Source organism: Anser cygnoides, chromosome 1 (genome assembly GCF_040182565.1).
Source record: "Anser cygnoides isolate HZ-2024a breed goose chromosome 1, Taihu_goose_T2T_genome, whole genome shotgun sequence".
NCBI lineage: Eukaryota > Metazoa > Chordata > Aves > Anseriformes > Anatidae > Anser > Anser cygnoides.
Window position 1 is genome coordinate 11,189,722 of NC_089873.1, and position 23,354 is coordinate 11,213,075.

The following is a 23,354-nucleotide window of genomic DNA, read 5'->3' on the forward strand; positions in this document are numbered from 1 at the left end:
AAAAACTGAAAAAAAAAAGACAGAAAAAGATGGGAAATAATAATAATTATGCAGAAAGAATATACTAATTATAGGCAATTAGAAAATGGTTAAATGGTTTAGTGTGTAGTAGCTGAGTGGAGGTAGGGGATCATTTTTCCAGCTGGAAATAAATGGAAAGGAAGTTGAAGGAAAGTATGAAAGGGTTCAGGGATGAAGGGGAAAAAGGTTAAGGGAAGAAAATTTGGATTGAACCTTAGCTGGAAAAACTGTAAAGAAAAGAGGAAAACACTCGGATCAGACAACTAAAGAAGGCAGAACAGGAGTAGCTAAGGAATAAAAAAGCCTCTAGATACCATTAAGAACTACTGTTAATCAGGTTTGCTCCTACCATATATATATATTTTAAGCCTGAAGTTAATAAACCTAAAAGTCTAAAGGGAAACCTAGCCACAAGTGGAGTCAGAGAGTCAGTATATTTCCATCTGAACAATGAAGAGAGAAGATATTAATTCCCAGATTCTTTTTCTATTTGGGGACTAGTTCCTGTTGCATTGTACTATCATGCAAAGGTCAGAATAAACTTCTAGTTCTTTAAACTTCCTGAACTGGTGTTGCTCTAAAAGTAAACGAAGAATGTTTTTCTGTTTCTGTTGTATTATTGCATATTTGTTAATATGTACATATTCTGATGCATGAAATTGTATTATTTTTTGTGTATACTTTCCTTCCCGTTCCCATTCCCCTTCCCCTTTGTCTCTTCTCATTTCCTTTTCTTTGTCTTCTTCTTTCTTCTTATTTTTCTTTTTCTTTTATTTAATCATCACTGTGGAAGAGAACAAATTACTTCAAATTAAGAAATCTTTTTCTGAAGTGCAGAGCAAAACTTGGCTCACTTCAGAGCTCTCTATTCATAAACTACAGAGACTTTTCAAGATACCTGTTCCAGTTGATTCCCCTTTTAAGCATTAAGCATAGTTCATAAATTCTATTTCAAAGTTTAGATTTACAATGGACTCCATTCATAAAACTGTCATGGTAAGTTTTCTAAGAGTATTTCACACTAGTATGCAGAATGTTTCCAAGTAGAGTAAAAGCTCAACTGTTCATACATATCAAAGCTTTCTCCTTTATAGACAGATGGTAAGCTTGCTATTGGACCCTTGGAGAGAAGGCAGAGGGAGAAGTGTTAGCTCAGAAGTGCCATATTACAATGAAACTTTCATAAAGAGATGATCTATACTCTTTTCTGCCAGTTCAGAACCCATTTTAAGAATATGACCTAACTCTGTAGACTTCAGTAGAAGCTGGAACATGCCATATATCTCAAAACTAGCATTTCTCTGGCACAAAGCAACACTACTTGAGAGTGGGAGTTAAGAGTGCACAGCAGAAGGAAAAAAAAAATCTGTCCTGTTTACTTTCTTTTTTGCTATTGTTTTGAAAAAATGTAACCTATTTCATGTCTTCAAAAAAGCATGCATTTGACCAATTAGCTGTTCTAAATTGCCACAGCTATGACATCTGTAGAGCTATGGGGAGTCATGATTTATTCAAACTTTGGTCCTTTATATTTAGTAGAGCAGCAGCAGATGTACAGTGTACAGATGAGGTAAAGATCATCAAATAATGGCCACAATCCAGTTCTCCTTCTGCATTTCATTTCTTATTTTTATTAAGTTTTTCTTTTCCTAAGAATTCTCAGGCAGTTCCTTGTGACTGTTTTAATGATACTTTTGTCCTTTCTTTTTTGTTGGAAATTTTACCAAAAGACAAACATGCAAACAAACAAACAAAAAAACACAGTTTAGAAACATACTATAATAAAGTGTAAACATAGTATAAAGTATATATGATTGTTTAGAAACAATAATTGTAGAAAATGAAACTGAAAAATACATGCAAATATGTCAATTACAAACCATATTTCTCCTCATGTAATCATGGTGGAAATATAAGACTTGTATAATGTGGCTTACCAAATATTATTGACTTAACTTTGGAAATTTTAGTCTAGATCAAGCTTTTTATTTTCCATCTTCTCTCTGATCAAGGAATAATAAAGTACTTCATTTGAATAGACTACCCACTTTGTTGGTTACAACCAGAGCTGGGAAAAAGTTTGAATTAAACCAGTCTAAATATACTCTGATAAAAACCTGCAGCTTTATAAATTTTGTGGATTTTATAAGCTGAAAAGCCTATCATTACAGTTTTATGAGGATATGATAACTATGAGAACTTTCATAAACTATAGCTATGCTACATTATCCCAAAAGAATGAGAATTTCACAGAAATATACTTCTGGGAATGAGCTGTAGGAATCTATAGGGTGCTGTTCCTTTGCCAGACCTGTGGCATTTGAAAAATAACACCAGGGCCATCCATTTCTAATGGGAATGACTGGCTCATGACGAATTCTTCATCTTGTGGCTACTACAACACCCTCTACTTAAACATTTCTTGATTTGTATTTTTATTTGTTAATTTCTTTATTTATTTATTGTGAAGTTTTTAATAAAATCCGTATTATTTAGGTATGTGAACGACTGATCTCCAGTGTCAAATGAGGGTCTTGGAGAAACACAAACTAGACAGTACTCATACTAGCACACTTAACACTCGTATTTATTGTTTTTACTTTTTTTTTCCCCCAAAAATCTAATTTAATCTACTTAGAGTTTTATTCAGAAAAATGCAAAACTCCTCTTCTGAGACCAATATTCTACATAAAAACTAGACCCGCCTATGAAGTCAAGCAACAGAACTACAGTTTCCATTCAGGACTGCAGTAAAATGTTCAGATGTAAATTAATAGTTAATTGGTCTCAAATGAAGCAGTAACTCAAAATTATTCTTTTCCTAACTTTTCCTAACTTTTCATTCCACATAAACGTTCTCCTACGTGCCTGGTGACAGGACGAGGGGGAATGGGCGAAAGTTGCGACAGGGGAGTTTTAGGTTGGATGTTAGGAAGTACTTCTTTACCGAAAGGGTTATTAAGCATTGGAACGGGCTGCCCAGGGAGGTGGTGGAGTCACCATCCCTGGAGGTCTTTAAAAGACGTTTAGATGTAGAGCTTAGCGATATAGTTTAGTGGAGTACTTAGTGTTAGGTCGAAGGTTGGACTTGATGATCTTGAGGTCTCTTCCAACCTAGAAATCTGTGATACTGTGATAAATGCAGTTGTTTTTTTTTTAACTTTTTTTTTTTAAATTTTCCCCTGCCCTTTCAGAAAATAAATTGTGAAAACAGAGTGAGCGTTCCACTTTATTCTGAGTCCTGATTTACATTCTGGCCTGGTAAAAGCTGATCTTATGCAGGAGTTTCCCCTCACTAGCTTTCTTCATCCATCATTGACTGTAGAAAATGTGGAAGCAAATTATAACTCAAATACCACAGACATTAATCACAGGCAATGTTTTAATTGGACACATATTTTGACACCTCAAGAAATAGATTAGCAAAATACCAGAACCATGATTGAAAACTACAAATCAAGAGCTCTTCAGACCAATAATCCCAGGATTTTGCAGACTGAAATGAACTTCATTAGAATTATTCTCAATTTAAATTTAAGAGCTCTGAGAAAAATGGAAAGTGAGACTATTAAATATGTTTCTCTATAAGATTTATTGTTAAAGATTTCACTGAAGAGTTTTAAAAAACATATTTTATTTGGAGTTATTATGATGAATTTGGAGACCAAATTCAGTCATTAAAATGTAAAGGGAGGAATTCAGCCCTCCTTTCTGTCAAAAATAGAATGTAACCTTGACTCACCACTGGAGCCTCAATAATTTTTAAGAACGCCAAACCCCACAAGTGCTTTCACACTGCATCTTTGTCTTTCTCTTAAATTGAAGGGATAATTGAAGAATTGACTGTTGTCTTTGCCATAACATGTCTTCCCCTGATTTGGCTGTGGATTGTTTTGATAAAATGTCTATCCTAAGAACAATGTTTATCTTCCACTCTGTTTACTTTGATTTTATTTATTTATTTTTATTTATTTTTTTGGATTGTTTTATAGGCTTCTTAACTGAACTCATAACAAAGACATAGGTCATTTTATGACTTCAAGGAATGTAATTAAGGTTGTGCAATAAAACATTCTAAACTGAGAAAAACCTGTATTTCTCTTTCACTTAGATCATCTTTGTCTCTTGGGAGCTTGGTAACAAAACAACTTAAACATTGCAGTGACCTAAATACCATCGCTAGGCATAGGCTACATTTTATTTTAACTTAAACTACAACAAATACCGTTTCTTACTTAGTTGTGAAAATCATAAAATCATTAAGGTTGGAAAAGACCTCCAAGATCATCTGGTCCAACCATCCCCCTACCACCAATATCACCCACTAAACCATATCCCTAAACACTACGTCCAACCTTTTCTTTAACATCCTCAGGGACAGTGACTGCACCACCTCCCTGGGCAACCTGTTTTGTTAATAAACTTCACCTGGGAAAGGTGCACTCCCTTCCTTATCTGAGATCCTGTAGCAATGTCCTTCATCATTTATATTCCAGTAGCATTTGTAAAATCATACCAGGCTCTGAGCTTCATGGGTTAGAGTGCATAAATCCATTTAGCTTTTAATTTTAGAGCTATTAGAAAAGAATTAAAGAAACAAATCATAGTTAGGAAAATAAAAGTAATGTTCAAAGATTAAGGAGTGGCAGAGTTTTCAAGTTCACAAGGCTGGATTAAATCTACATTTACAGCAACTCTCAGGTGCTACTGAAATGAAAGATATTAGCTCAGTAGGTGGCACTATTCCCTCAACTATTCCCTCAAAATCAATATGAAGCTTATTCTTGAAAGGTATTTTGGGCAATAGTAAGGATTTTCTGTTGATGGGTTGCAAAAATCTGCATCCAGTCACTGTAATTTATAAAGATATTGTGCTTTAAGTAAAACACACATAATTTGCCTTGCCATGTGGATAGCAAAGTGGAAGAACAACAGTAGAATTTAAAAATAAGGAGAAAAAAATATTCTAAAATAGAAGAATTTGGGTTTCTTTGTACATAAGGTATTCCTTCTTTTTTCTTGTCCTTAATTTTTATTAATTCCTGCAACTCAGTGGGGTACTGTGTTTAACTTTACTGTAGAATATAAAATGTCTTTATTTTCACTGAAGTTCGTTCTCCATTCTTTAAATAATAAAATTATATATATATATATATTAATATATATAAAGACCCTTACAAGGTCAGATCCCCAAGAAATCATTTAGGAAAACCTTACACAGCTTAGCAAGATTTTTAGAAAAAAATAATTTGTGCAACAGAAGTTGTTAAAACATATTAATATAAAATATATCTAGTATATTTCCTAAAATCTAACATTCTAAAACAATATTCACAAAGCACTTTAAAAGGTCAGTTATCTAAGAAGGCATTGGAAGTGTTAATACCTGGTGAAAATGTATAGTTGAGTACATCACTGAGAGATACCAGTTGTTCAAGTAATGCAGATGTTGCTTAGTTAAACTTTCATCATATCTCTGGATTTGGTATTAGAGTTTGATTTACAAACCAAACGGTTGGAAGCACCTTTTGTAGACTCCTCTACAGTACCACTGTAGAGTAGTGTTCCATGTTGTAAACAATTAAACATTTTAAATGTTGAAAATAACATCTATATCAAGATATTCTTGAACTTCACAGTGTTCATACAGTATAAACTTAAGATAAATGTTAGCCCTATAGTCACTAACTTTATAAGTGCTCTCAGAACCTAGAAAGGTTTCAAAAATATTCATATTTTAATTTGTAATAGATCTCTCATACTAAAGTTTAATGCGTGCAGTGCATTGATGAAGAGAACTATGAAAGACTCAATTTCTTTTGGAAAATGAAGTAATGTATACATAAAGTAAGCAGGTAATTTCAATAGTCACAATTTTGTTGTAAGTTTATTAATGACTCAGGTAAGATTTCCCAGAAAATGTATTCTACATGTTAACACTGCTTTTATTGACTAGAATATCATTGATCATTTCAGAAGTTCTTAATTTGTCAGGATATTTCTCTGAAGTGATTTTAGGAAAATAAAGTCATGTGATACAATAGCAGCAATATTGAAATGCTTGATCCCTTAATTGCAGTTGTTTATTTTTCCATTTTCTAATCCAAGTATTCAGGCACTTTACAGTTTACATGCAGATTTTGCTTGTAAAATAAACTGTCACATGTGTAACCTATCACACTGAAAGTGAATGAAGCTTTATGGTAACTTTGAGGGCCTTTTATGGCATAGAGAAAAGCCCACAACTACTCTGGTGTTACAGATTGTTAACAGTTGCCATCTGAATTCATCTTAATGGGTAACACCCAATAGTTATTTTGCTTTCCACTATGTCTGCAATCCGATATCTGTAAGAAATCTTAGATCTAAGAGCTTAAAATCTTTGCTAAAACACTAAAGAAGAGAATGAATAATAAAGCATCTAATGTTTCTAAAAGCCATATGCCCTATTTTAAATGTCCTAGAGTTCAAGCTATCCCAAGTTTACAATAACATTAACTGCTTGAGCTCAACTTTGGCTTAACTGTAACAAGCAAAAAATGAAGATTTTTTTCTCACTAACAAGGATGATGGTGGCTATTTCAATAGCAGTTTCTTCTTCAAACCTGAGCACACTAGCAAACTATGACAGGTTTTCACACACTTCAAGGCCATTAAATTAATTACTTTTTTTTTTTTTTTTTTAACAAAATAGCAAACTCAATCTAAGGATAGATGAATATTCAGATATCGCACATCTTCCCCTGTCAGGCTTAATGCCTGCTAAAGAAACATAACAAAGAAATCAGATAAAATAAAACTTTAGAACTGTAATTAATTCTTAATTTTGGTATTAGTTTTCTGAACCTTAGGAAGATTTGTGAAAATAAAAATAATTCTTAATCATTTCACAGTTGAAAGGGGAAAATTGCCATCAGTCATAATATCTCAGACAAGGGAGAAACTACTTTAGGAGGACATAGTGTCCTTAGCAATGCATATTTAATCCTTAAAACTTGTAACTTTGGTTAGTTTTAAAACCACAGAAAATCTTTGTAAAATGAAGAAAAAATTATAGCAGAATAAACAGTATATGTTTTAGGCATAAGATACTCTGTCAAATTATTTACACTCATGGTTTTTAATTATTATGCTTAATTACCTTTCAATAAATTCTCTCTCTCTTTTTTTTTTTTTTTCAATCTAATTTTACACATATATCTGGTTATCTCTGTGTTGTGGTTTAACCCATCCGGCAGCTAAACACCACACAGCCGTTCGCTCTCCCTCCCCCCTCCCTCTCTGGGATGGGGGAGAGAAAGGGGAAAGTGAAGCCTGTGAGTTGAGATAGACAGTTTATTAAGACAGGATAACAATAACAACAACAACAATAATAATAATAATGGTAATGATGATAATAATAATAATAATAGTATTACTAATAATAATGTGTATGAAACAAGTGATGCACAATGCAATTGCTCACCACCCGCTGACCAATGCCCAGCCTATCCCCGAGCAGCCGGCCCCCCCACCCTGGCTAGTCACCCCTACATATTGTTTAGCATGATGTCAGATGGTATGGAATACCCCTTTAGCCAGTTTGGGTCAGCTGTCCTGGGTCTGTCCCCTCCCAGCTCCTGCTGCACCCCTAGCCTGCTCGCTGGCAGGACAGAGTGAGAAGCTGAAAAGTCCTTGGCTTGGTGTAAGCACAGCTCTGCAACAATTAAAACATCAGCATGTTATCTGCACTCTTCTCATCCTGATCCAAAACATAGCACCCTACCAGCTACTAGGAGGAAAATTAACTCTGTCCTAACTGAAACCAGGACACTCTGTAATAAGTTATTGTCGCTCACTGTTTTAGTTTTACTGTAACTTCCGAGTTCTACACTTCATTATAATGTTTGTTGTCTTTTCTTTTTTTCAAATTGCTTAAGTAATCATTATTATACAACAATCATCTCACCTGCGATCACTGATGTATTTCTTCTTACATACAGGGTTCACTAACAAGGTTCTCTGATTACTGTAAGGATTGTTGATAATGCTGCACATTACTCAGGAAATGGGTAGTCTTAGTTGTTTTCTGGATGGTTGGTCTTGGCAGAGGAGAAAACTGGATTCACTCTAATTTTCATATATCAAAAAGTAACTAGAAGTACTGGTTCAAAAAGCACATAATAGAGAACTGTTGTTAAACTTAGTGCTTTCTATTGCAATTTGTTCACATTGTGTCCACACATTTGAAGTGGAAACTAGTTGATATTTTAAGTTTAAAAAAAAAAAAAAAAGGTTATTTTATTTTCATCTTATTTCACAGCATTAAATGAAATTTACTTGGGGTTCCAGAACTTGCTAAATACAAATATTGTCTCACTAAAAAGATCCAGATCATTACACAATCCTGTTGTTGTTTGCAGATTCTTTTGAATCTCATTGCTTAATAATTATTCTGAGATTTCTCTGAAAAATAAAATAAAATAAAATATAAAATAAAATAAAATAAAATAAAATAAAATAAAATAAAATAAAATAAAATAAAATAAAATAAAATGGAGTAGCTTCAGTTTAATCTGTGTGTGGTGGCATGAACTTCCAAGTTAGTTCATCTTGCATACTGTGAATACTCTCTTCTATTAAAAAGCTCATTTCAATAATATGCCTGGGATTTTAAGCAGAAGACTCCTTATGCATTATTAGAACTGGTATTCTATCAGATTACAAAGCATAGTTATACAACAAGCCTCAGAGAATATTTTCAATCATTGATCAAAACCCAGAAGGAAACAGTTTCAGTTGAAAATACCATCTAGATGAAAACACACGTCTCATTTTATGACGGTGGATAAAGGTCTTTGCTGAAGCATATGTAATTTATGCATTGATTCTTACAAATAGCAAGTGTAATTCCATATGCTGTGCTATATAAAATCATCACAACCTACCCTTCTATAGTAGACAGTGGAAACTCTGTTAGAACTAAATGTTCTGTGAATGGAGTCCAGTGTTGGAAGCCAGTTCAAAGAAACTTTATCTAAGCAAACTGGAATGGGAGATTTCCTTGTAGTTTTACAGTAATTATTAGGCCTATGCTAAGCTGCTCAGGAAAATCTGTAGTATCTTTGCAGTGAGGTAATGCAAATATCAGTCTCCTCTACTTGGGAAAGTTTAGTAGTATGAAAATATTTATTTATCTATTAATTTATTGCATGCTGAACCTTTCTCTAAAACCTCTTTGCATTTAGTTACTCTTTTTCCTGCAAGCAGACTTTGAATATTCCTAAATGTAAACACTTTGGTTAGCCTATTAACAACAATAAAAAAAGTCTATTAACTATCCATCATTAAATATCTTAATAAATCAATTGTGTTCTTCAAAGTCTTGCTTCCAATTAGAAAAACACTGCAGCAGTTGGATAAAGAGAAGAAAAGCTGAGCTGATCTATTATGAACCACAAACGAATTTATAGGTGGGCGCTATTTATGGCTTTGTAAAATAATTCATATTAAGGTGTTCCATAAGGATTAACAAATAGCCAAAACAGCCAAAAAGCTAATCTTTAGTGACCTGTAATGTTCTCCATACCTGTAGGATTTGAATTCATGCTATAAAATAATCTCATCTCATGATGAATGAATTTCAGCATGAGAGGACTTAGCATTTAATACATTCCATTATCTCCTCCTTCCTAATATATTATTTGATTAATGGAAAACATTTTTTTTGATAGCTTTGCAGACTATTTGGTAATAATAAAAATAATAATAATAAAACATGAGAAACTCTATCATAACTTCTACAATGCATCGTATTTTTTAATTATGAAACATATTTTGCAATGGTAACAGGCAGATGTTCTCTGAAGTTTGTATTATCAGTTCACCACTGCATAAAATTTGGCTTCACATTCCTAACAAAAGCTCTGTAAATCACAGTGAATAAAAACATACTGTTTGACATAATAGTGCAATACCCTCTTAGTGGTTACATTGCCCAATGTAGATGCCCTTGCTCCTAGAACTTAATACCAGCTTCAGTTTACTCTCTGAGTTATTGAGAACTTTCAAATGTAATGCAGCACAGTCCAAATGTGCGCACACAAGTCTTACAGTATATAAAAGACATTTTATTAAGTCACATAATGTTTGTAGGCAAGCAAACCAGGCTCTATAAGAGCCTCGTACCTGATAATTCACACAGTCAGCACACATGTAACATCTGCTACTATAAAGGTTTAATACTTTATCCGCACAGAATTTGGATCTCATTGTTCCTAAAGGAAGTTAAAACCAAAGAAGTAGAAAACTGTTTCAGTGCAGAAAATAAAAGCATGTGGGTTTTACAAATAACAGATCTTTGTTTGTGAGTTTAACATGGCCAGGTCTTAATTAGACCAGGCAGAGTTGCAAAGCCAAAGTAATCATTATGTAGAATTCTCATGGAGAAGACAGAAACTCCATGAAGTTTTCCTCTTGATGTATTCCCTTGAGGTTTTCCTCCTGTGAAGAAGAATCATTTTTTTCTAATTTAAATTTTTCATTGCTGTAAAAGGCAGAAAAAGTCATGATAAAGGCCTTGCGTCTATGCATTCTTTACTGACACTGTTTTTGCCATATTTGTATGGATGAAAATATCTACATTCATAGAATCATAGAATATCCTGAGTTGGAAGGGACCCTTAAGGATCATCAAGTCCAACTCTTGATACCGCACAGGTCTACCCAAAAGTTCAGACCATGTGACTAAATGCACAGTCCAATCTCTTCTTAAATTCAGACAGGCTCGGTGCAGTGACCACTTCCCTGGGGAGCCTGTTCCAGTGTGCAACCACCCTCTCTGTGAAGAACCCCCTCCTGATGTCGAGCCTAAATTTCCCCTGCCTCAGCTTAACCCCGTTCCCGCGGGTCCTGTCACTGCTGTTAATGGAGAAAAGGTCTCCTGCCTCTCGACACCCCCTTACGAGGAAGTTGTAGACTGTGATGAGGTCTCCCCTCAGCCTCCTCTTCTCCAGGCTGAACAGGCCCAGTGACCTCAGCCGTTCCTCGTACGTCTTCCCCTCCAGGCCTTTCACCATCTTTGTAGCCCTCCTCTGGACACTCTCCAACAGTTTCATGTCCTTTTTATACTGTGGTGCCCAGAACTGCACACAGTACTCGAGGTGAGGCCGCACCAGCGCAGAGTAGAGCGGGACAATCACCTCCCTTGACCTACTAGCGATGCCGTGCTTGATGCACCCCAGGACACGGTTGGCCCTCCTGGCCGCCAGGGCACACTGCTGGCTCATATTCAACTTGCTGTCAACCACGACCCCCAGATCCCTCTCTTCCAGGCTGCTCTCTAGCGTCTCATCGCCCAGTCTGTACGTGCAGCCAGGGTTTCCCCGTCCCAGGTGCAGGACCCGGCACTTGCTCCTATTGAACTTCATGTGGTTGGTGATCGCCCAGCTCTCTAACCTATCCAGATCCCTCTGCAAGGCCTTTCCACCCTCATTCGAGTCCACAACTCCTCCAAGTTTGGTGTCATCAGCAAACTTGCTCAAAATACCTTCTATTCCTACATCCAGATCGTTTATAAAAATATTGAAAAGTACCGGCCCTAAAATGGAGCCTTGAGGGACCCCACTGGTGATCGCCCGCCAGCCTGACGCAGCCCCATTTACTATAACCCTTTGGGCCCTGCCCGTTAGCCAATTGCTCACCCATCGTATGATGTTTTTATTTAGCTGTATGGTGGACATTTTGTCCAGTAGGATCCTATGGGAAACCATGTCAAAAGCCTTGCTGAAGTCCAAAAAAATCACATCAGCTGGTTTCCCTTGGTCCATCATACGGGTGATCTTATCATAAAAGGAAATCAGGTTAGTTAGGCAGGACCTGCCCTTCACAAACCCATGCTGGCTGGGACCAATGACTGCTTTGTCCCCCAGGTGAGCCTCAATAAGTTCGAGAACCATCTTCTCCATGATTTTACCAGGCACTGACGTGAGACTGACAGGCCTGTAATTGCTAGGGTCTTCTTTCTGACCCTTCTTGTAAATCGGCACAACATTTGCCAGCTTCCAGTCTACCGGGACCTCTCCAAATTCCCAGGATCGTTGAAAAATAATTGAGAGAGGTTCCGCGATGACGTCCGCCAGCTCTTTCAGCACCCGGGGATGAATCCCATCCGGACCCATGGACTTGTAGGAATCCAGGTGGAGTAGCAAATCCTGCACACGTTCAGGGTCGGTTGGGAGTTTGTCATCCCCACCGTCCCAGTCCTCTAGCTCAGGGCACCCTGGGTCCCGAAGCTCATCATCGGCATTGAAGACAGAGGCGAAGAAGGCATTAAGCGTCTCTGCTTTGCCTATGTCATTGTCTGTGAGGAGACCTTCCCTATCAAGGAGCGGCCCTATGTATTCTTTAGTTCTCCTTTTTCCATTCACATATCTGAAAAAGCCCTTTTTATTTTCTCTCACAGACACAGCCAGCTTCAACTCAAGGTGTGCTTTGGCCACACGAATTTTCTGCCTACAAACACGAACGGCATCCCTGTATTCTTTCCATGACACCTGGCCCTCCTTCCAGTAGCGAAACACTCTCTGTTTCCACCTAATCTCCATTAGAATGTTCCTGGTCAGCCACGCCGGCCTCCTGCCCCGCCTGCCTGACTTGCGATATTTAGGAATTGCTTGATCCTGTGCTTCTAGGAGGCATCGTTTAAAGAATGACCAGCACTGGTGGACATCGAGGCCTTCAAGAGCAGTTTCCCAGGGGACCTTGCTGACTAGTTCCCTGAGCAGCCTGAAGTCCGCTTTCCCCATATCTAGGGATGAGGTTTTGGTGGCACTTTTCTTTCTGTCACCGTAAATTTTGAACTCAACCACTTCATGGTCGCTTTGACCAAGGCGGCCACCAATCACCACATCTCCCACCAGACCCTCTCTGTTTTCTAGCAACAGGTCTAGGAGGGCACCTTTCCTAGTTGGCTCCGTTAGCACCTGCACCAAGAAGTTATCATCTAGGTGCTTCATGAACCTCCTGGACTTGCTCGTGTCAGCCGTGTGGCACTCCCAGTTAACGTCTGGCAAGTTGAAGTCCCCCATAAGGACAAGGGGAGTTAATCTCGAGGCCTCTCTTAGTTCTGTAAAGAATAATTTATCGGCGCTATCGTCCTGGCCAGGCGGTCTGTAATAGACTCCCACAACGACATCCCCTTTATTCGTTCGTCCCTTGATCCTTACCCAGAGGCTCTCAACTTTGCCATCTCCGACCTGAAGTTCCACACAGTCCAGCCCCTGCTTCACATACATCGCCACCCCACCACCTCGCCTACCCTGCCTGTCCCTCCTGAAGAGCCTGTAACCATCTATCGCGACACCCCAGTCACAGGACTCATCCCACCAGGTTTCGCTTATGCCGATGATATCGTAGTTGCAGGACTGGGCCAGGACTTCTAGCTCATCCATTTTATTCCTCATACTGCGTGCGTTCGTGTAGAAGCACTTCAGGTGCGTCTCCTTACACTCAGCACCTTGTGGATCTGCCCGAAGGACCTCACTGGCACCCAGCCCCTCTGATTCTAGCGTACCTTCCCTTAGGTCTTCACCGGCGTTCCTGGTTTTAGCCCCTTCCCCCTTCGACTCTAGTTTAAAGCCCTATCTATCAGCCCTGCCAACTCCTGACCAAAGATCCTTACCCCTCTCCGAGAGAGGCCCATCCCATCCGGTGCCATCAGGCCCTGTGTAGCATAGACCTTCAATATTGGTGATGGTAATACATACCATTGTCTGGTACCTTCAGATTTTTTCCTGTTAGAGATTGATTGAGAATATGAACACAGATGCATCCTAACCTACATCAATTTCATCAGCATCCCTTTGTATGACAGGAGAAAGTACAGGAATCAAGAAAGTGGAGTAAATGTTTCCTTCCAGGGCAGCTTTTCCCATTTTGTTCTTTCCCAAAAAAACAATACCAGAGGTCTAGACAGATCTTTTGTACAACTGTTAAGAGTTTCAAAGCCCAGCTTCTTGGAGTTTTGTCATCTCCTTCTGTTTCTTCTAGGTCTTGGTAAAGTCTGATGACAAATTTCCTCCTACAGAAGCAAAATTTAAATTGACTTTCAGTGATTCCCTTTATATGAACCAATAGTTAGTTATGAAAGCTGAAGACCTGTTGTGGACTTCACACACATGATGAAGTATGGAAAATGTGAAACATATTTTCTGAGTTGTCTAAAACTTAGACTCTTCACAGCCAGAACTTTTTAGACTTTGCAGAACACACTTGCTCAGTAGTAAGCAGCACAATGGAAAACCTAACTGCATAATAAAAACTATCACATGTTGGTCAGTTTGCTCATTCCAATTTCAGTTTCTTCATCATCCCTCCTCTTGACTAGTTGTTACAAGCCAAGAAGCTTACATGAATGACAGTCTGCATTTCAAGCACCCTCGAGTTCCATGTAGCCAATATGTGGTTTTTGATGAAGAAAAATGACAACAGATTCATTATCAGTGAGTCACTAAAGGTTAGAATACAATAACTTGTGCATATAAAGCTAACTAGGTTTGTTTCAAATTAACACCTATTTTTATCTATGTTTATACTCCTATCACCTTAAAAAAATAGCGTTCTATATTTCTGTTTTATCAGTGCCTCAGGCTCTTGCTATTTAAACAGTACTTTGCAGTTATTCTGGATAGCACTAGAGGGGTAAGTGGTCTGATATTTTAAAACAGAATCTGATCAGGACATGTGGACTGGAGATTTCTGAAAATATTCTGGGATCCCTGAAGGAAAAAAAAACTAATCAGAACAAATCATTTCTATCTTTCATCTAAAATGAAGAAAATTGAGATCATCAGCTAATTTAAATCATCAGAACCTTATTGAATTAATTAGATCTCAAAAAAAAAAAAGTGGATGCATTTAGAAACACCCATTATTCCATGTTACAGCAATCCTAAAACTAGGCATGTACATACAACATGTTTAAGTTTTTTGGTTCATATACAAGTGGCAATTGAAACTGATTTTTGTGGTATTTTCAGACAATCAAAACAATTTTTTTTGGTTGAACAAAATTCTTTCCTCAACTTGTTGAAGAACTAATTACTGTGTTCAGTTGTAAGTTATTTAAAAGAAAAGAAAATGAAAGACAAGATGGTACTTACTTAAGATATTAGAGGGTTTATATTCCCTGTTCAACTCTGTCAGACAAGAGGAGGACCCACACGTTCTACCTCTTCAAGGAGAAACCCAGTCATTTTCAATGACTGGTAACTTCTAGCTTAACAAGAAGTTTTACATAACATATTAAGACTTTAGTATTTCAAAGTGCTCCTTTCTTATTCCTTGAGCATTTCCTGACAGAAAGCAGAAGACCTGAATTTTATCCCACAGTCCAAGTCAGACCAAGACAACATATGAGCACTGGGTTCCTACATCTAGAGTTCCCTAAGCATTGGACTCCTTGGATCTTAAGAAAATGATAATATTAAAGAGTATATGAAATAATTTGGGACCATTCAAATGTATCTTGCAATCTTTACTTTTCCAACTATTTACCCTATGCAACAACCATCCACCAAAAAGAAAGTAATGTTTTAGCAAAAAACTTGCTTGTGGTAGTATAATTCAGGTTCAAGACCTTGCTATTGTGTTGTTTTTCTAATTTTTATACAAAGGAGAATAGTTCAATTTTAAAGAGTCCTTTAAAATAAACAGCTTCATTAAGCGAGTCTGGGCAGTTAATCACCATCATAGATTTTATTGGATAAATATACTTAGTGATCTGCTAACTCTTCTATAATTGGAAGAAATGTTCTTTACAGTATTGATACACACAGCCAAAAAAACAGAATTAGAATATCAATACCATTTCTGTTCCACCAGACTACTTCAAAACCCTGTTATTTCTTATATATCGCATTATATCAAAGTCTTGTGCAGCTGGACACTCTTCAGGGTCTTGTACTCTATGCAATAACTGGCCTTTCCATGCATTTTTCCAGCAAAAAAATAATTGCCAACCAGTCTGGCAAGCTTTCAGATCCCGATTGCTTCCCGTAAAAGAGCAATGATGCTCATTCCTGTGTTCCCAGAGACCTAGGTTAAACTGGTTGTAAAATTTCAAAAATCAGTTTTATTATGTTATGTTATGTTATGTTATGTTATGTTATGTTATGTTATGTTATGTTATGTTATGTTATGTTATATGTTATTCATCTACCAGCCATCTCTTTATAAGAGATGTATCTTGAAGTGATCATATCTGTCAGCACTTGGAGATACCAGAAATGCTACTGCTTGATGTCGCTGAATATTTACAGTACAAATCAGCCCTCTGAGGTCAATGAAGCCAAGAAAACAGAGAAAAATATTATCTTTTTTATAAAACTGATTAATGAAATTGGATTACCTGCACAAGATCGTCTAGGATGCCCAATTCCTACTGTTTGATTGCTATGCTGATAACCATTACAAGATTGTTCCATAATGTAGTGCTGAGCACACAGGGAGTTAAGACACTGCACTAACTCTGTCCCAGAAGCCCGGTTCACAGTGAGGACACATGGCCCTGTTCAAAGCAAAAAAACTTTCAAGCTGACACACCAAGATTAGTAGCAAATGCACAACTTTCTGCTATAGCTGTGTCTTAATTATAACAGGAGAAAAGAGTTAAAAAAAATAGAGAAATCTTTATTTTAATCTTTATAAGCTTTCTCTACAGCATATTATGACAATTTTTTATATTGAACTCCCAATTCTCATAGCTATTCCTTTCCCTCAATGCAATTTCATGAGTGCTGGGAGCTATCTTGGCATATTCTGAGAGAATACGCCAGCCTGAAGAACTTGTGAACTGATTTAGTATTGATAAATATGGAGCTTCATTGTTTGAAAAAATGCTGAGCTTCTTCAAAATGAGTTGAGAAAGGTTTTATGTCTGAATCTTGTTTCTCCTATTTGCCTCCTCACTCAGAGCCAACTGTATTTAAGGCACAACACGAGACAGATTTTTTCAATGCTATAAAGAGAGGAAGAACATATAGACTGGTGCTGTGGAAAGAATGAAAAACTGCTTGCTTTATAGATGGAATTAAATTTGTATTATGTAATTTTATTGTTTAAATTCTAAATTGGATGTTTCTGTTTCCTAAAGAGCCAGCAGAGAGAAAGATGGCACCACCAGGAGTGATTCAGCCTCTGTGCATCATACTACTTATTTTAGAAATCTCTTTTTTTCAACAAGTAAAGCTTAATATTTCAGGTGATTTACGTATACTTTGTATTTTTAACACCTGTTACCCTCAACAGATGCTTAAAGAAAAGTTGATTTATAGAGAGATCATATTAAGAATATATTAAGGAGCCTGGAGTAATGCTGTAGATGTTTAACTGCAGTTAGTAAACATTTTCTAGTAAGACATCAGCTTCCTCTAAGAATTTTATGTATGTCTGTCTTCTTAAAGTGCATTTTTAACACTATTACTTGTATTGTTATATTATACCTAAGTTAATTTTGATGCTTACATCCATTGTTAATGTATGGGACACAAAATTCTGAGAATTAGATCAATTGGCAGTTGGAGGTCAGATATTATGCAGTTATGTGTGTCTTTTCACTTCTATAGCCCGCTACATATTCTCTGATGATACACATAAGACTTACGTTGATATGAAATGATACAGTCACCACATTTTTTATTCTAACTGCTGCAGACATTTGAAAAAAATATTAATTTCTGGTTGATTTGTCTGATGTTGTGATCCACCACTCCAGCTTCATCTGTACGAAATGAAAAATAACATCATTTAATATATATTTTAAATTTTCCTTGGTAATGACCTTCAAATTGTATTACAAGAGCTTAAACTTGAAGAACACTTTGGAGTATTATGTTTTAAGATTATAAGGATAGCAATGCAGTCATATCATTTATACCTTCTTTCTGTGTTTACTTAGCTATGTGATGCTTAAAGAGTGTGCTCCTTTGAAGAATCTGTTGATATTAATAATCGCTGTTTTTTTGAACTCTGATCTGGCTGGAATAAGTGAATGTGAATTGTGAAAACAATAGATAATTATAGCAAAACTGATGACACTGTGACTTGAAAATAATCATAACATTCTAGACTTTGAAGTAGTAATAGAAATTTAATTACAACCACTCTGTTATATCTTCACCTGTCTGCTATGAGCCAAAAGGCTCATGAGATTATGAAAAATATTTATTTCACTGTAGCCAAACATTTAGAAATCTTTTAAATTGAATAAAAGTACAGATATAATTATTTCCCAGAAAAACAAACAAACAAAAGTATTTCTCAGAATACTTTATTAACATCTGAACATTTTTCAGCTTTGAAAGTCATTAATTTTTATGTGGACATTTTGACCTGTAATTTTGTATGGTTAACACTCTTATTTGATCAAAACTTACAGAGAAAAATAATATAAGGTGACTTGCAGTCTGTTCTTCCATCTTACTGTAGTCTGACCATACCTTTCTCTTTATGAAAAACAGTTTTGCAGTACCGTTTGTTACGTGCTCTGGATATGCTTTGATAATTGGCTCTGAATCTCAGCTTAGGTAAATTGCACAATGTTCATTGTGTCAACTTTGTTTCTGAGTCATAGACTACACTCTAGTCATACCTGTTCAGTTTGATCCTATGTATAATAAAAATTAAATTCTTATATGGTGAGAGGAATTAGAAATAAATTTAAAAGATTTTAAACAGCAGACAAGTTGAAAAATGTAATCATTCGTTCCCAGTTTGCATTTTTATAGAGATCTATTTATGATCCACATATTTATTTTAATTAATTGTATTATTTTGTTAAGGAAGTAAAAAGAAATAATGAATTCTACAATTCCAGATTATTTATAAAATTAAAAGGTTCTGATCTGCATCCTATATCCCTGTAAATAATCAAAAACAAAAATATTTTTCTATAATTATTTTCACCATTAAGCTAATAATATGCAAGAAAGACTTCTTACCTGTCACTTAGCACTCTTATTTTCCTAGACCTTTAAGTTATCTGTGTAGGCACCTTTTTCTCTACAAAACAATTACCAGCTACTCATTCATATGGAAAAGAAAAAAAAAAAAAAAAAAGCAATCAATAGTATTGATCAGTTATCTAAAAAGGTTATACCATGCTATCAATTTGTGTGATTCACCAGCATCCAGCGCATCCTTCATCAGATCTAATGCATGTACACTACACAGCTGATCTTTGCATTGTCCTTAGATCACTGCCAAAGGTAACAGTGTTGGAAGGAATTGAGACCATACCATTCTTTTTGCTTAAACATATTTTTTCATCAACCTGCAATTATTTAATTTCATTTATTAAGCATATAACCTATGCATCCCCTCCACTTCCAGTCTTATCCCCCATGCCTTGTTAAGATTTGAATCCTACCCTTGACTGCAGTGTTGATTGAATGAGATTATTTTCTACATAGGACAAAAATAATGATGTTATTTAGAATAGGAAGAGTAAATAAATTACTAGGCCTACTAAACTGAAAAACATTCATCAATTATACAGAGAATGTGGATAATGAGGTCATGGTTAGCCATGTCAGCAAAAATTCTAGTAATCTTCACCCATGTTCTGGTGTAGAATCTCAAAGTATCAACTTGATCCTGTTTAATTCAAAATATTTCTAAGCGGTATACTATGAGCAGTTTGCTCTATTAGACTTACACATCCACGTTCCAGTTCTTCAGTACATCCATGTCATAGAGGGACTTCAAACTGTAAGCAATGGAATTTTCTAGATATTTTGCTGTTTATATAGTTTGCCACGGATGGAACCCAAGCACCTGTTCTCATTTCATGGTCTAATGGGAATACACAAGAATATAATAGAAATGGTAGTCAGCACTTGCATTAAATTTATTTTTATGTTGTCATGCCATAATAATTTCTTTGCCATTCTTAAATATTTTTCTTCAAGAAGCAGTTGTTGATTTGCCCACAGCTAGGCATAGTTCTCTCAGAAGTCATAATCAATGTTGAAAATTATAAACTAGTGAATATTCAACCTTTTTTAGTCTCCATAGTTAGAATTACTTTCTTTATAGTATGATCTTTTTGAGGGAGGGATGTTGGAATTTTCTACTGAAGTGCTTTTAAAACAAATATGCCTTGAGCTGTTATGGTTGAAAGGTGTCTGTTAAATTATTTGATGTTACAAATACCTGAAATTGAGTGGATGACTGATTTAATTGCAGTTGTCAGACTGGTTTTAAAAGCATATTTTTCTTTTTGTTCTCTTTTTCAGATCTGCAGAACAGTTGGATTCTGAACATAAAGAAAAGAAACTGGCTGAACATACTAATCACAAAATGTAGCTTCTGGTTAATCCAAAGTATATTCTCAAGATGAAATGCTTCACAATGTTCAGAATATTCAGCCTGGTCAATAAATTCCCCTTCTGAATATCAGTACCCCTGTTGTTTTTTGTGTGTGTTTTTTTTTTTTTTTTGGTTTGTTTGTTTTTTCTAAAGAGAAACATCAAAAAATTGTGGCACTGTGTTGCTTTTGTATATACATATGGCTAATAGATATGCGAAAAATAGTGAAGGGTTTGGTGCTGTAAGTTTAGGCTGAGTATCCTCTCCCCTTTTGACAAATCCTATCAGAGTCAGGGTATCCATCGGATTCACTGACACACTGTTGCTTTGAAGCTTGTTGTTATGGAAGTAAAAGAATTTAGAACCATACTTTGAAAGTGGTTTGCTTAAACATGATTCTATATCAAAGTACACAAATCAATACTTCTACTTTATTAGTGTGCCAGGGTTCTGCAGCTCTGACTGATTTAAATCCACAGTGTTTAGGGCTAACTTCACCAGAAGGGCTTTAGTTAGATAATACTAATGCCTGCAATGCCACACTGCTAAAAGTCAGGAAGCTACAGAGAGATTTCTGCTAACAGAACATGTCACATATGGAAATTTCTTCTCAAAGATATTTAGTACATAGCCAGAAATTTGTTTCAGTATTTGAACATTTGATCTATATTGTTGAAGCTGTGTCAGATCTATACTAGGTACAATAATCACAGGTTTAATGTGCTAGAGAACTGGATTTTACTGTAGGCAATTTACTATGATGAGTCCTATTCTGTTTCTCTGTCCAGTGAATGTGGTAGTATTTTAAAGAAAGCAGAGCAGCTGTAATGGGAAATACTGTGATTAAAAAAATAAAATAAATAAAAACAAAAACTACCCCAGAAGCACAGAATGCACTTCAGCTTGGATATGAGTCTTCCAGAGATTTACAGTAGGTGAGAGGAATCCCTGAATGAAGTGTTGTGGATAAATGATATTTTTTCATCCATGGAGTCATGACAGCTAAAAAAGATTTATATTAACATTTTATTGTGTATTCATAATAAATTAAGACTGTACATGCTTACCTGTTACATTGGTTCTGCTGATGAGTGGTAACTAATTAATGGAGTGGTTATTTGGCTGATTTTTAACATCTGCCCATGTCCTAAATGTCTTTCCTGACACTTTCAAAAATGCTAGTCTTGCATCACAAATCTCCTAACCCCTGTTTTTAGACACTTATTAAAATGAAAACACTGATTTTACTGGGCTTTGGATCAGCCCCACAAATAATAGGGGAAATCCATAATTTCTTTCATATGGGCTATCACTGGGAAACAAAGACAATTACATTCAAGCACAGTGTGCTGGTATGGTTTGGTCTTTAGCATTCAGTTAGATCGTATTATTATCTGGTGTCAAAGTGGATTAGAAGAAAGGGGGGGGGAGGGGGGAGAAGTTCATAGGAAAACATTTATTGAAACACTAGATAATCTTAAACTCAATTTTATTTTATTTTTTCCACCACAAAGATTTGTACGTGCAGGAATGTATATTAGCAAAGTTGTGCCCTAACTAGTCTTTCAAGGTTTTAGAGAAAATGACAGAAATGTCAGGAAACTACAGACACCTCCACGGTCTTCTGGTTAACCTTTCCAGAAGGCAAAAATAATTCATTTTTTTTTCCAGGGATCTAAATCAGAGCTGACTGGAGAATTCTTTCTGCCTTCAATGAGATCTCATTCAAGCCTGTGAGAAACAGTTTAAACTATGCAAGAACAGCTAACACAGATTCAGCACGAATGCTGGAAATGGCCTTATGGATGTGCCATGCTGTCATTCCTTAAGTATATTTATGACACAACAGACATGTAAACATAGCAAACTGTAGATAGCAGAGATACCAAACTGGCTATGGTCATAGCCTATTGCAATTTCTAAGTCTGTCACTTCAAAGCCACAAACAAACAAACAAACAAAAAACATGCTAATCAGTAAGCAAAAGATGGTAACTGTATGCAAAAAATACATCAATTAATTATATCCCTAGAGAATTTATAACAAAAAAGGGGAAAAAAATCACTCAAATACGAGATAAAAAATCAAACACCCCTTATTCCTTATTGTTTAAAAGTTTTAACACAAATTCCAGATTTTATGTTCAATCTGTCATATTGTTGCAATTTAGTCAGCATTACGAAGTTCTATACTGTGTTTGTGATGTCAGTAGCTATTCCTGACTACAAGGTTTCTGAGGTTTTCATGAAGTACTTGATTGTAATAAATAAAGATATTTTCAGTTTTTCTGAACTATCCACTTTAGATTGCAGGCTCCCAAATTCAGGAGACACCATAGTTTTACTTTATTTATTTTATTGCCAGATTATAAGGGAATGGTAGTGCTGTGGTGAGGGCAGAGGCCTATTGACAGCATGCTCCAACAGAGCCTAAAATGCCAAAAATGTTCTCATATGCTTGCTCCTGTTGACGTGGGCTAACACCTCTCTGTTCAGGCACAGCAGCAGACCTCAGCATGTGAAGATGGAGGAGGCACAGGATAAACCCTGGACCATCCTGAATTTGACTCTGAGACCCAAGGAAGCCTGGAGCCTGGGAAAAGCCAGACTTGCTTGGCCCTGGGGGGACTTTCAGTCTTCATTTGCTCACTGTTTTACTCTTTTTTTTTTTTTTTCCTCCTTTATTGACTTTAAAACATACAGAGGATTGAGGATATGTTATTCATAAAGGATCAGTGTAGCTCTCCATCTGGACCTTTCCAGAGTATGCAAATTTGAGTCCAATATACCAGATGCAGGCTTTAGCTTCCTGGGGCTGAGTGGCAATCACATCTTTCTTTGGCCTCTCTCCGTGTTTCTGGATACCTGTTTTCTTCAACAAAAGTGAGGTTATCCAGATTAGCACACTAGAACCTTGAAACCAGTGATGAGCTGTGAGGAGGCAGAGGACACACACACTTTCTCAGTCCTTTGACCTCATGCATTTTT

General features: G+C 36.2%; 1 long non-coding RNA gene across 1 annotated transcript in view; it reads left to right on the forward strand.

Moving 5' to 3' along the window:
• Window positions 1–20,427, forward strand: part of LOC136787001 (uncharacterized) — a 113,269-nt gene extending 92,842 nt beyond the window's left edge. The window contains exon 3 of the long non-coding RNA XR_010826682.1: window positions 20,295–20,427. This is a non-coding gene — a long non-coding RNA (uncharacterized lncRNA). The remainder of the gene's footprint in view (window positions 1–20,294) is intronic.
• The last annotated feature ends 2,927 nt before the right edge of the window (window positions 20,428–23,354 follow it).